General features: G+C 50.5%; 1 pseudogene; it reads right to left on the bottom strand.

The window, feature by feature from the left end:
- Positions 1-4,475: 4,475 nt before the first annotated feature.
- LOC125514063 lies at positions 4,476-6,692 on the bottom strand (annotated as a pseudogene).
- Positions 6,693-9,541: the final 2,849 nt, after the last annotated feature.

A 9,541-nucleotide genomic window follows, 5' to 3' on the forward strand; every position in this document is an offset into this window, starting at 1 on the left:
CATGCAACTAATATCTGGTGGTCAGATTGTTGACTCTAGTTGTAGGGTCATTCTCGACTTTGATTCGTGTTCCGTTCAGGATCGTCGCACGGGCGCTCTGATTGGTGCTGGCCCTCGATGCCCTGATGGTCTCTGGAAGCTTGACTGGCTTCGCCTTCCGTCTGCTGCCACCGCCGCTAGTATCGCAGCCCCTGTTGCTGCATCTACTAGCTCTTTTCAGCAGTGGCATCATCGTCTTGGCCATTTATGTGGTTCTCGTCTCTCGTCTTTGGTTCATCGCGGTGTTCTGGGTTCTGTCTCTGGTAACGCTTCGTTGGATTGTCTGGGTTGTCGGTTTGGTAAGCAGATTCAGCTACCTTATCCTCACAGCGAGTCAGTGTCCGAGCGCCCTTTTGATCTCGTTCACTCTGATGTTTGGGGTCCAGCTCCCTTCGCTTCGAAAGGGGGTCATCGCTACTATATTATCTTTATAGATGATTTTTCTCGGTACACTTGGATCTATTTCATGTCTTCTCGTAGTGAGGTCTTATCCATATATAAAAAATTTGCTGCCATGGTTCATACCCAGTTTTCCACTCCTATTCGTGTATTTCGCGCAGATTCAGCTGGTGAGTATATCTCCCATGCATTGCGATGATTCCTTGCGGAGCAAGGTACTCTTACTCAGTTCTCTTGCCCTGGTGCTCATGCTCAGAATGGTGTGGCTGAGCGCAAGCATCGTCACCTTCTTGAGACAGCGCGTGCAATGATGATCGCCGCCTCTCTTCCGCCTCACTTCTGGGCTGAGGCTGTTACCACTTCCACATATCTCATCAACATTCAGCCATCTGTTGCCCTACAGGGTGGTATTCCTCTCGAGCATCTTTCTGGTCGTTCTCCTGATTATTCGGCGCTTCGTTTGTTTGGTTGCGTTTGCTATGTTTTGCTTGCCCCTCGTGAACGCACCAAACTGACCGCTCAGTCTGTTGAGTGTGTCTTTCTCGGATACAGTGATGAGCATAAGGGCTATCGGTGTTGGGATCCTGTCGGTCGTCGGATGCGTATTTCCCGGGATGTGACCTTTGATGAGTCTCGTCCTTTCTACCCGCGTCCATCCTCCTCGACCTTTTCCACGGAGGACATCTATTTTCTTACTTTTCCCGATACACCTCCCTCTGTGCCCAGTATTCCTACTCCTCGTCCCGCTGTTGCAGATTCGACGCCGTCCTCTCCAACGATTTCTTCTCCTCCCTCATCACATGATTCTCCACCTTCATCATCGATATCATCACCTTCTCCACCTTCATCACCGATACCTTCACCTTCTCCACCTTCATCGATACATTCCCCATCTCCGTCTCCAGTCATTCCACCTCTTCCCTCCTTTCCTTTTCATTATACTCGTCGTCCACGTATTGTGGATGAGTCTACTGATGCGCCCTCTACTTCTAGTGTGTCATCTTCCTCCTCTCAGCCGACTTATGGTCTTCGTTCTCGGCCTTGTCCGCCCCCTGTCCGATATTCTCCTTCTCGCTATGGTCTTTCGACCGTTCTTGAGCCGACTTCTTGTCGAGATGCTATTGTGCATCCTGAATGGCAGTTTGCGATGGCAGAGGAGATTGCTTCTCTTGAGCGCACCGACACGTGGGATCTGGTTTCTCTTCCTCCCGGTGTTCGTCCCATCACTTGTAAGTGGGTCTATAAGATAAAGACTCGCTCTGATGGTTCTCTTGAGCGTTATAAAGCTCGTCTTGTGGTTCGTGGCTTTCAGCAAGAGCATGGTCGCGATTACGATGAGACTTTTGCTCCCGTGGCCCATATGACCACTGTCCGTACACTTCTCGCCGTGGCCTCTGTTCGCCATTGGTCTGTGTCTCAGCTTGATGTGAAGAATGCCTTTCTAAACGGCGAGTTGCGTGAGGAGGTTTATATGCAGCCACCACCTGGGTATTCTGTTCCTGATGGCATGGTTTGTCGTCTTCGTCGCTCTCTTTATGGCCTTAAGAAAGCCCCCCGTGCCTGGTTTGAGCGCTTCGCCTCTGTGGTGACTGCCGCTGGTTTTTTGCCCAGTGCTCATGATCCAGCGTTGTTTGTCCACCTTTCTGCTCGTGGTAGGACTCTTCTTCTTCTATATGTTGATGACATGATCATCACTGGCGACGATTCTGAGTACATTGCCATTGTCAAGGCCCGCCTCAGTGAGTAGTTCTTAATGTCTGATCTTGGTCCTCTTCGTTACTTTCTTGGGATTGAGGTTTCATCCACCCCTGATGGCTTTTTTATTTCCCAAGAAAAGTATATCCAGGATCTTCTTACTCGTGCGGCTCTTAGTGATGAGCGCACTGTTGAGACTCCTATGGAGCTCAATCTTCACCTTCGTGCCTCAGATGGTGAGCCATTGTCTGATCCGACACGTTATCGTCATCTTGTTGGGAGTCTTGTCTATCTTGCTGTCACACGTCCGGATATCTCCTATCCTGTCCATATTCTGAGTCAGTTTGTTTCTGCTCCCACTTCAATTCACTATAGTCACCTTCTTCGTGTTCTATGATATCTTCGTGGCACCATCTCTCGTCGTCTCTTTTTCCCCCGTTCCAGCTCGTTACAGCTCCGGGCCTATTCAGATGCTACGTGGGCCAGTGATCCTTCGGACCGCCGTTCACTTTCTGCTTACTGTGTTTTTCTTGGTGGTTCTCTCATTGCTTGGAAGACGAAGAAACAGACTGCAGTTTCTCGTTCGAGTGCAGAGGCTGAGTTGCGAGCTATGGCTCTTCTGACGACAGAGGTGACTTGGTTACGATGGTTATTGGAGGATTTTGGTGTTTCTGTTACTACACCTACCACCCTCTTGTCAGACAGTACAAGTGCTATCAGTATTGCACGGGACCCGGTGAAGCATGAGCTTACCAAGCATATTGGTGTTGATGCTTTTTTTTGTGCGCGCTGCTGTGCAGGATCATGTTATTGGTCTTCAGTATGTGCCTTCCGAGTTACAGCTAGCAGACTTCTTCACGAAGGCACAGACTAGAGCGCAGCATGGATTTCACCTCTCCAAACTCAGTGTTGTTGATATACCATGAGTTTGAGGGGGGGTGTTAGAGTTATATTGATGATGGCCTTTGGCCTTTTGTATTCTAGCCTCTTGGCATTCTCTTGTACATGTATATATGATGGCTTTGGCCTCCTAATAAGATCAAGTTGCATATTTCCGTAACAGTTGCAGTCGAACAAACTCATAAATGGTGGCACCAGATCTGGTATTCAAAATAGAGCTTAGGCTCACATGCTCCGGGATGAGCACTAAATTCAGAAAATAGTAAAAAAAAATGTCAACAAAAACATGTTCATGTGTTTGTACGTGTGTGTTATGTTTTGTGAAGAAATGGCATATGTTGTGATGTAAAAAAGCTTTTAGAGCATAGTTTTTTTTTCTTTTTCCACAGCATATGTTGTTTTTTCAGAGAGAAAAAACTCGCATTTAGAAGACACAATCATGTTTGTTGTAAAATCAGGTATGTTATTAAAAGAACATTATTTTTATTGTGAGCATGTGCACTTGGTCTTGGAGGAAAAACATTGCCCCCGATATCAAATATTCAAAAGTGTTGCACCAAATCCAAACATCATCCTTGAAGCTGTTGCTTTCTCAAGATTTGTAAATTTGGCACTCATACGTTGGGAAACCTTGGTCGCACAATGACATCAATATCGATGGTGATGCTCTAGTGGTGAACTTTATAGTCAATGGTCACCAATACCCAGTGGACTACTATCTTTGATGATGGCATATATCCCTTGTGGTTTGAAATTGTGAAGAAATTTCTAACCCACAAGATGAGAAGAGAATTCATTTCAATAAGGTTCAATCAGCCTGGAAGGATGTTGAGAGAGCATTTGGGATATTGCAAATCGCTTTGTGGTTGTTCATGTACTTGCTAGATTTTTGGATCAAAACTCATTTTGGCAAACGATGACATCATGTGAGATCAAAGAGGAATTTTGAGTATGATCGTGTGGGGACAACCATGATACCAGAGCGACATCAGCACCAAACCTACACATCTATTGAAGTGCCTCCAAAGATAGAAGACTAAGCAGAGCAATTTCGAGATGACCTAGTTGAGCATACGTTGCAGCTCCGTGGGCAATAGTTTGTTCATTTTATTTTTGCGAGGGTAAAGAGTTTTATTCCATAATGTTCTTTGTCTTCATGATTCACCGATACATCATTCCGTTCATTTGGATTATATGTTATACTGGAATTATGGACTTGAAATGTTATTGAATTGTATGCCGTGAATACACAAATGTTTTAATAATCGTGATGCAAACATGAGTTCAAATAAGTTGTACTCCATGCACTGAAGGAAGAGAAATAGGAAAAAAAAATGGGGGCAGGTTTTAGACAATCTGCTTTAGCAGCTGCGCAAGAAGTGTCTGAATTCTTATTTAGAGGATTTAGTGGAGATGCTCTAATAGAATGTGAGGGCTGCAAGTTGATCATGATTTCCTTATTCCGCAAAGGCAACTCCGTGTGATCTCTGGCATTCGCGACAAAATTTGAACTGGCTTCCAGGGTGGATCGTTTTTTGGCTGACGATGTGCTAGTTGAGTTCCGATACGAACATGCCAACCTATAGATTACCGCACATTCATATGTATGACACATGAAAATAACATGCCCAGAAGACAGATGCAGCAACATCATTATCACGGGGCACGTGCAAATCCAAGTGCCGCAGCACAATTTCAGTCGCTACCTCACTCGAGGAGACGGGTGCTGGCTGCCGGCCGGGCTGGCCCGTTCCGACATGTACCCTGGCCGTGGCGACTGTCCGTGACCGTGTCCACCCCGCGCGTTCGGTCGCGGCGACGCCGAGCCGACGGAGCCGCCCCTGGACATGGACTCGACCTCCTGGAGCACGGCGACGACCTCCTTCATGGACGGGCGGTTGGTGTGGTCGGCGGCGAGGCAGCGCAGCGTGAGCTGCGCCGCCCGCTGCGCGCCCCTGGACGAGTACTGGCCCTCGAGGCGCGGGTCCATGAGGCGCGCCAGCTTGCGGCGGTCCGCCAGGTGCGGCTTGGCCCAGTCCACCAGGCTGTGCTGGCCGCTGGGCCGGTCCGTGTCCAGCGCGCGCAGGCCCGTCAGCACCTCCAGCAGCACCACGCCGTAGCCGTACACGTCGCTCTTCACGTACAGGTGCCCCGTCGCCACGTACTCCGGCGCCGCGTAGCCGTAGGTGCCCATCACCCGGGTGGTCACGTGGCTGCTGCCGCCCGCCGGCCCGTCCTTGGCCAGCCCGAAGTCCGAGAGCTTCGCGTGGAATTGCTGCATGCGGAGCGCGGGAGAGGAGGGTTAGGTTAGACGTGCGCGATGCGCGCGCGCGTGTGACCGGTGCATGCGGAACGTGAAGGGTCGCCGGCGAGCGCACGGCACGTACCGTGTCGAGGAGGATGTTGGAGGCCTTGAAGTCCCGGTAGATGACGTGCTTCTCCGAGGAGTGCAGGAACGCCAGCCCGCGCGCCGCGTCGATCGCCACGCGCAGCCGGAGGCTCCACGACAGCGGCTGAAACGCGCCCGCGCCTTCTGGTGGTGGTGAGCACAATGCTAGTCGTGTTAGCTATCCCCGTCTGCGTCTCTAATCAGTTGATATGTATGTGCCGGGACTTACTCCGTGGCTCGCTTCTGAAGAGGTGATCCTCGAGGTTGCCCTTGGCCATGTACTCGTAGACAAGCAGGAGCTCCTTGTCCTCCCAGCAGTACCCCAGCAGCCTCACCAGGTTGGGATGGATGAGCCTTCCCAGGAAATTCACCTCCGACTGCAACACCAATTCCGCCACGAATCAGCAACTCCAATGGCATCATGCCAACGTGCGTGCCAATCACTCAACATGCATAATCATGGATGGCACACACGCACATTTCGGTTGGGAATTATGCAATGCTATGCGCAGCCCACGTGAATACGTCGATGACTCAGAACATGGTTCGGGTTGACCAAAAGCCACGTAGCTTCATTCACCTGCCATTCTTGGACGCCCTGCAGGCTCTCGGGGTTGAGCTTCTTGACGGCGACGGGCATGCCGGCGCCGCTCCTGGCCGGGCTCATGGTCTTCTCGTCGACCCAGCCCTTGTGCACCCGCCCGAACCCGCCCTCGCCGAGGAGAGTGTCCGACTTGAAGTTCCGCGTGGCGGCCTTGAGCTCCGCGAATGTGAAGATCCGGAGGTTGGGCGCCTCCAGGATCCTCCCCTCCCGGCTGGGGCTGGCCTCGCTGCCGCCATTCGTGGCGCCTGCAGCCACCGGACGGCTGCTTCCGCTGCCGCTGCCGGAGGTCGTGGGCGCGCTCGGCGACTTCCGAGGCTGCCCCGGGGAGCTCATTGCTGCCGCTGCGTGTGCATTGGGCTGGGGCGCGACCATGCCGGGCCTCGCCATCGCTGCTGCGAGAGTAGAATGAGCACAGATTGCATAAGCGTCAGAAGTTGTAAATATCGACCAAAGTACACGGTGAATCAAGGAGTCAAGGTAGAACAAGATCAATTGAGAAACATGGCGATACCTCTGGCATGTGCATGATGCGCCACTGCCTTGACAGCCTCCACGTCGGCCTCTTCGGAGCCGAAGCAGTTACCCATGGCGTGGAAGCAAAGCTCTAGGCTGTAGCTCTCTCCTCTCCTCCCCTCCTCTTTCTTCTGACTTATGGCTGGCTGGCTATATCCCTCGTGTCGTCAAACTCAATCAGGTCCATCGAGGCTCCAGCTACGTGCTTGGCATAAAAAAAGAGATGGGCAAATGTGACTTTGGGCGTGGCGGTGGAGAGGAGAGGAGCGACGAGGCCTGCGCGTTGGGGTAGTGGAAGGCGTGGAACTCCTCGTGGACCTGTCATTTGGGCGCCCATGCATCAGGCGAGGGGCACATGGCGCATATCGCGGAGACGCGGGCAAATTGTTGCATTATTCAAAAAAGTAATCAAACGAGCGATGAGCGCGTCACTGCTTCTGCTTGCATTTCGAACATGATTAGGCTGGTTGCAGCTTGCGGCCCGCTGGAGCTCTAGCTGCTGACACTGTTGGAATGATCACAAACTGAAGCGGCTGCAGGGCACAGCCATTCTTCCTCTCGCACCTGGCCAATACGCGGAAATATAGTCAGACTCAGGAGCATAATAACATATTTTTGATCGCTGGGGTCAACATTTTTGTTATTTCAAAGTTCACTGTCAAGTACATGTACAGCAATTAAGGCACACATAAGTGGGGCTCATATTTTCATCTGGAAGGTGATTCCAGACAATATGGTCCAAATAATCCTCACACCTATCCCTGCCCTGCTACGGAGAACAGTATATCTGGTGCTGATGCATTTATGGAGGCAAAAACTAACCGTGGGTTTGGAAAATATTATCTCCTTTTGAAATCCCTGCAAATTACACTATGGGATGCTCCGGTGAGTATGCAGATTAAATTTCTTTCTTTAAGAATACGCACACGCTTGTGTATCATGCATTAAAAAAGAAGAGGGGAAAAGAGTGGACTGAGATCTATAAGCCTCACGATCAGGGTGGCCTCAAGATTATGTCATCCAAACGCATGAACATTGCCCTCCTAACTAGATGGCATTGGCGGATTGCGAACGGAGAGGGTGGCTTGTGGCTCCGCATCATTCAGCAGAAATACCTCCGTGGCCAGCCGCTCGTCTTCTGTCTGCGCTCTGGTGGCTCGTAGTTCTGGCAATCTATTATTCAGCTCCTCCCAGTCCTTTGCATCGGGACTTCGATTACGGTGGGATCTGGCACAACCACACTGTTTTGATTCAATCGATGAGCTGGTGACGCCCCCTTCGTGGCACGCTTTCCTGATCTGTTCGCCATTGCGGTAGAACCGCGGATCTCTGTTGAGGAGACCCTTATTGACTTAGGGCAACTGGTGTTCCGGAGGCCTTCCGGCCCGGTGGAAAACGCCGATTGGCAAGACTCGCTTGCCTGCATCGCACTACACGAGCCAGATCTGAGCATTGGAGATGACCGCACCAGGTGGCGGCTAGAGCCATCTGGTCAATTCTCCACTAAATCGCTATACCAGGCTATCGCCTCCTCCCTGAGACCCAAGGCTCTCACCACCATCTGGGAGATCCGGCTCCCTTTGAAGATAAGCATATTCGTGTGGCAATGGATCCGCGGCCGCCTCCCGTCCGGCGTGGAGGTTCTGAAGCACAAGGGCCATGGCAACAGGCTAAGCCCGCTCTGCGGTCCTGAAGAGGATTCGAACCATATCTTCTTCACCTGCGTGTCCGCGAAATTCCTCTGGAGTTGTTTCCGCGCAATAGTGGGTGAAAGCTGGGACCACAACAACTTCCCCGTTCTCTTCGCCGAACTCCAGGCGTTATATAGGATCGGAAGTATGTCTAGGGGGGAGGTGATTAGACTACTTGATCAAATAAAAATCTAGCAACTTAGCACAAGTCAAGCAATCAACCTACACATGCAATTCTAAGAGTATAGCAGCGGAATGTAAATCATTGCATATGAAGGTAAAGGGAGGAGTTTGGAGGGAGCAAACTCAATGTAGACACGGAGATTTTTGGCGTGGTTTCGATAGGTGGTGCTATCGTACATCCACGTTGATGGAGACTTCAACCCACGAAGGGTAACAGTTGCGCGAGTCCACGGGGGGCTCCACCCACGAAGGGTCCACAAAGAAGCAACCTTGTCTATCCCACCATGACCATCGCCCATGAAGGACTTGCCTCACTTGGGTAGATCTTCACGAAGTAGGTGATCTCCTTGCCCTTACAAACTCCTTGGTTCAACTCCACAATCTTGAAGGGGGCTCCCAAGTGACACCTAACCAATCTAGTAGACACCACTCTCCAAAAGGTAATAGATGGTGTGTTGATGATGAACTTCTTGCTCTTGTGCTTCAAATGATAGTCTCCCCAACACTCAACTCTTTCTCTCTCTCTCACATAGATTTGGATTTGGTAGACAGATGATTTGAGTGGAAAGCAACTTGGGGAAGGGTATAGATCAAGATTCTTGTGGTTGGATTGAAATATCTTGGTCTCAACACATGAGTAGGTGGTTATATCTCAGAAAATGTATGGTAGAAGTGTAGGCACGTGCTGATAGTTCTATCCACAAATGGAGGATGGGTGGAGGGGTATATATAGCCTCCACACAAAATTTAACCGTTACACACAATTTAACAAACACGGTGAGACCGTACTCAAACTCGGCCGGACCGATTCAATTCAAAATGTGAACATTAGGCTTTTCGGTGGGACCGACATGTCAACCCGGTGGGACCGATTTCATTAGGTTTAGGGCATAACGTAATCTTGGTGAGACCGATCACATAAACTCGGTGTGACCGATTTCTATAATAGGCAAACAGAGAGTTGTCAGGCAAACTTGGTGGGACCGATCGCTCATTTCGGTGAGACCGAAGCGTTATGAAAAGAAAACAGAGAGTTTGAATTGCGAACTCGGTGGGAACGATCGCTCATCTCGGTTAGTCCGAAATGTTACGAAGGGAAACGGAGAGTTTGCAATCCCATCTCAGTGA

The sequence above is a fragment of the Triticum urartu genome, chromosome 6, assembly GCF_003073215.2.
Source record: "Triticum urartu cultivar G1812 chromosome 6, Tu2.1, whole genome shotgun sequence".
NCBI lineage: Eukaryota > Viridiplantae > Streptophyta > Magnoliopsida > Poales > Poaceae > Triticum > Triticum urartu.